This window comes from Trachemys scripta, chromosome 3 (genome assembly GCF_013100865.1).
Source record: "Trachemys scripta elegans isolate TJP31775 chromosome 3, CAS_Tse_1.0, whole genome shotgun sequence".
Lineage (NCBI taxonomy): Eukaryota > Metazoa > Chordata > Testudines > Emydidae > Trachemys > Trachemys scripta.
Genome location: NC_048300.1, coordinates 106,388,066 through 106,393,551, shown reverse-complemented (window position 1 = coordinate 106,393,551; position 5,486 = coordinate 106,388,066).

Here is a 5,486-nt window from a genome sequence, read left to right as displayed (position 1 = left end):
TGCACTTGTCCTTGTTGAACCTCATCAGAACAGGCTTTCCCATTTCATTTCCAAAACTAATTCTCTCTAGTCAAGCCCAAATTCAGAAGTACAGAGATAGGCAAATAGGAAAAATTATTACAATTAATTAACCATTTTTTTCAAACCTCCAATTAATTTGGTTTAAGTTCAAGTGTTGTCTAAAGTATTAAGGCAAGTGAGTGCTTATCTTAATTTAGTTCTTATGTTGTGATTGTCACCCTGGGATCTGAACTGGTTCATAAAGTCTCAGGTGAGTTCTGTCTCCTCACAGTCTACTTTGTTACCTCACTCCACTTCCTGATACTTCTGTAAACACTTTCTGAAATTGTTGCTGTGTCTTTGGGGTTCCTACATGCAGATTATTACAGAGGTTCACTAACCAAGAAGACTACTACTTTTGACACTGACAATATAAGACCCAGTACTGAAGCCTTTACCCATGTGGGCAATCCCACTGGAGACCCTGGGACAGCCACGTGGGTAAGATCTGGCAATCTGGGCCTTTATACGGTACCTGATAGTAAATGGGCCCTCTGTGCCAAACATTTTTTGCAAATATATTTGTAGAATATTTATATACTTAAAGTATATACCTGTGTGAAGTTCTAAAGAGAGGTACAGTAACAAAATACTAGACATATATTGCTGAAAGCCTCCTAGATATTCAAAAAGATATTATTTTGCCATATAGCCAAGAAGGAGCAAGAGTAGCTGCTGCTGGTGCTCAAGTCCAAGGGTGAAATCTTGGTCCTACTGAAGTCAGTGTCAAAACTTCCATTGACTTCAATGGGGCCAGGATTTAACCCCAAGGCTGCTGGCAAAGGTAATTCTGGAAGTAAAAGTGGGTGATGTTCTGTTCCCTTTTTTTTCTCATTGCACCTCCTACTCTTACACACACATTTCTGTCATGTCATCAGGGAAAGCTGTAATGTCCCATGGAGTGGCAAAGCATTTATTTTTCTTTTGATGGGAATAAGAAATTGATAGACAGTAGAGATGCATAAGAACAGATCCTCAGCTAGTGTAAATTTGTGCATCTCCTTTCAAGGCAATGGCGCTATGCCAGTTTCTGCCAGCTGAGTCTCTGGCCCATCTTCTTTTGCTTATCACTACCCGCTTCCCTATCACTCCCTCTTCCATGCATCCTGGCTGCACCAGTTCTCCATTTCTACAGCTGCTAGCACTTTCTTCTTGAGTATATAAACTTTACGGAGTATGGGAACGTGATGTGCTGTACACACAGGGGAATGACATGATGTTCACGGCACCAAAAATATTTCAAAGCTTGGTAAGAGACTGGAAACAGTGTGCTGGCCAATACCTTTAAACAGCAGTGGACATGGCGTACTTCCGAAGAGAGGTTTTTAAAAATGCTGTAAACAAACTGCAGAAGTTGTGGAAATAATTCGGTCTATGGCTTACCTCAGCTCACTTAGCTCCAGGGCTGCTGGAGTAATTTGTATAGTGGGGGTGCTGAAAGCCATTGAACAAAAATTGTAAACTCTGTACATGATGAGAACCACTTCAAGCCAGGGAGTGCTGCCACATTCCCAGCACCACTAGTTCCAGCAATCCTGCTTAGCTCTGGTTTGTGTGTAAGACAATAGTACTAACCCGATACTTATAATAGAAGATATTGATTACATACAGGCACTTTTAATGCTTGGCCTTAGTGACATTGCTTTGGGTACAAGAGTATTAAGTATATTTGCTGTTTAAATACACATCACACACTGGCTCTTTGAATTTTTGTACAATAAATGGAAGCAGGTAATTAGTCTGATGAGCTAAGGGCAGTGAACATACTGTTACCTAATATTATACAATTGCCCAGTGCCCCCTGAACCAATGAGAGTCTTTTCACTGACTTTAATAGGCATTGCATCAGGCCCTTGGTGTGCAATGGACTCCTTTCTCCCTGTTACAAAGGAAAGTTTGTTTTCCTAGCTATTTTATGCAAAACAGAACTAGTATTATGATAGAAAACAGTAATGTATATATTTAATCTCATTATTCTTGTCTGATATGAGGTCTTGGCATTACTACCTCTCCTCATTCAAGTCCTTCCTTTTGTGAGCTCCATAAGAAGAGCAGCAATAATAACCATTAGCCAAACCTGAACTGAACTACTAAGAAGAGCACATTCCATACGTAAACAGCTGCATGAGCATCTTAGTGTACCCTTTGTCCCCTCGGACTGTCTGCTATCTCGACTTGTGACATCACATCTGAAATTAGATTGTACAGTTTTCTATGCAGGAACCTTTGTCTTTTTCTGTTTTTTAAACCCACTAGACTAGCGCTGTTAAAATGGTGTCACAACTGACCCAGCTGTGTTCTGCCATGTCACCTCTCCTACTCAAAATGCAATTTCCACCACTAAGAGCACTCCTGGAATTTGACTACTTAGTGTAAAGCTTTTAAAAACTAGCAAAGAATTCCCAGGCAAACCAGAGTTAACACTATAAACATGAGATCTATTCATCTAAAGCAACATTATTAGAATACTGAATGTATTTAAAAAGAAAGAAACAAAACACAAAGCTTTGAAAGTGAAGAATTTCTGATTTTAGGTTAAAAAACTCCACTAAAATGAATGCCCTTCTGATAATGCTATTCCTTTACCAGAAAATCACAAATATATAACATAACTCATTGCAAAGCTAGAGGCCAGCTGCAAAGTTCAGCTCCACATCTGAGCTTTCCCAAAGTTCATGGGTGTTTGCTCAGCTCTAACACAATGTCCCAGTCACTTCCCAGTTCAATTGACTGCACTACATTTCCTTCTGCTTGGTGAGAGGCTGTTCACATACTGACATTTGTTTGTGCATGTGAACGTCCATTTGAGTACGTTAACACAAGAGAAGATAGATCTGTCTAGTTTAGGAAAAGCATGCCTGTTAACTTAAATACCTGCTGATCCTTTATTGAGGATTTGTGATTTGTTCTTAATATGTCTAGTTTGCCCTGTTACTAAAACAGTAGGTAGACAAGATGGGTGAGGTAATATCCTTTATTGGACCAACTTCTGTTGGTTCTCTCTCTAATATCCTGGGACCAACATGGCTACAACACTGCATTAAACACTAGGTAGCATTATTAACAGCCCATTGACTGTGAAATGGGGTTAAGTGTTTCAGCTTTCTAAACATTAATTTTAACAGCTTCATAACACCCATCCCTCCAATGCAGTGCAAATACTTTAAACAATATATATATAAACCTGTTATTTAGCCAAGTGTGGACATAAATGCTTCTGACATTCTGGTTTGACAATAAAATAAAGAAGATTAGTCGAGTTGCTGATAGATCCAGTGAAAGTTGAAAACATCTTTAAAGAAAGCTCTGCCTAACTACGGGAGCAAAGAATAGATCCAGTGAGACATCATGACCAATCACTGACAGCTGGCATTGATTCATCCCTTTCCAGCCAGCTCAGAACCATGGAGATCTGTAACAGTAGAAGCAGGAAGGATGAAACCCCAAATATCAGTGGCATATAGTGCAAATGACTCAGACTCCCGCACACATAATTCTTCCTGACATACTCCTTGGCTTTGGAAGATCCTAGCCTCCTCTGTCATGGAGCATATTAAGTTACACATGACTGAACTATTCTGAATCTCCAGTCACTTTGTCAACCTGGAATGCCTCCATTTGACCCCAAAACCTCCACTTAATACAAGGAACTAGCTTCACTGAAATTGTCCACACCCAAGATGGCACCTTATAACACCACAGACAACTTGACACATACAGGCTCAAAACCACAAAATATTCCCTCCCAGAAGCTGGTCTGTTCACATAACAGGAAGTCCTAGGAACACTGTAGGAAACCACCTGTGACTCTCACCCATGCCCCTTCTGACTGGTGAGAGTAGAGACAATCAATAATACTAACAAGCATAACAGCAGAATACTAACACCTCCTTTGAAGAGGGAAATTGACTGCCTTTCCTAAAGCAGACAATAATCTGGTTTAACATAACAGCCTGTACTAAAAGTTATCAAAACCAACCTTGCAGACTAACACCCTGTGTCTAACTTACTATTTCTTAGGGATGGCCGTAGAAGGAGTTAACTCTGAAGAATGTTATACCGTGTCTATATGAGGGAATTTCATTAGGACTGAGTTAATGCTCACTAGTTGCCACGCAATATGCAAGCTATGCTACTAGCATGCATACGGGACAGCTGTGCCCTCTTTCAATTTGCATCCTTGTCTACACTCAGTGGGGGCTTGGTGCACACTCAGCACATAGCAGTGTCAGAAAGTATCCCATGGTCCTTTGCTTCACTGCTGAGCTGTGTGTATTCTGGGATTTTTCTTGCTGTGCATTGTGGGATGCATAGCAGAAGCCAGAGGAATTCCGGGACTTGGTATCAAATTAAAAAACTCATGATTCCACTCTCTCCATACCATGCTTCCTTTCCTTTTGGGTGGCCTAGTGCCATTTTTGAACTGTTGTCAGCCAGCATGGACCAAGCAATACTCTGTGCCTCTATACTGGCAACTGCAAATATGCAGATGCTGCTTGGTCTTTATTTGATCTCTCAGAGCCAGGTGGTTTCTGCTTTGGACTTCATCCATTGCACCACTGAGCAGATGATGTGACTGCAACAGTGGGTCTTCCAACAGCAGCAGTAGTAACAGAGGAAGAAACCAGTGTCAATTGGTGGGAAAGGATCACTTCACAGACTTGGAATGACCGGCAGTGGCAAGACAATTTCAGGATGGCAAAGGCAACCCTTTTTTTCAGATCTGTGCTGAACCATCCCTGGAGCTGCAGAACAGCGTATCAGCATGTGTTGCCCCATTCCTTTTGACAAGTGGGTCACCACTACCATCTGTAAATTGGCCACCCCCAAATGTTACCGAGTCTCTCAGGATAAGCCAGGCAATCTCTACACCGGGGTTCTCAACCTTTTTTTTTTCTGAGCTCTCCCCCACCCCCCAACATACTCTAAAACCTCCATGGCCCACCTGTGCCACAACAACTGGTTTTCTGCATATAAAAGCCAAGGCCAGCATTAGGAGGTAGCAAGCAGGGCACTTGCCTGGGGCCCCACACCATAGGGGCCCCCACAAAGCTACATTGCTCAGGCTTCAGCTTCAGCACTGGGTGGTGGGACTTGGGTTTTCTGCCCTGGGACCTAGCGAGTTGGGCCCCCTGAAACCTGCTCACAGCCCTCCAGAGGACCCCGGACCTTTGGTTGAGAACCACTGCTCTACACCATTAATGTTTTACTGTCTGTAGCCAACCAATTCAGTGGCGGGAGATTAACTGTTGAGGCCATTGTCATAATGTGTGATGCCACTGAAAAGGTACTCTTGCACTGGGGAAGCTTGATAATGCTCAGATTATTGATGGCTATTCACACATGGACTTCCCAAACAGTATTGGGACAATTGATGGGACCCATGTGCCTTTTGTTTGTTCACCTCAACGGAGCTCAGTGTTTAG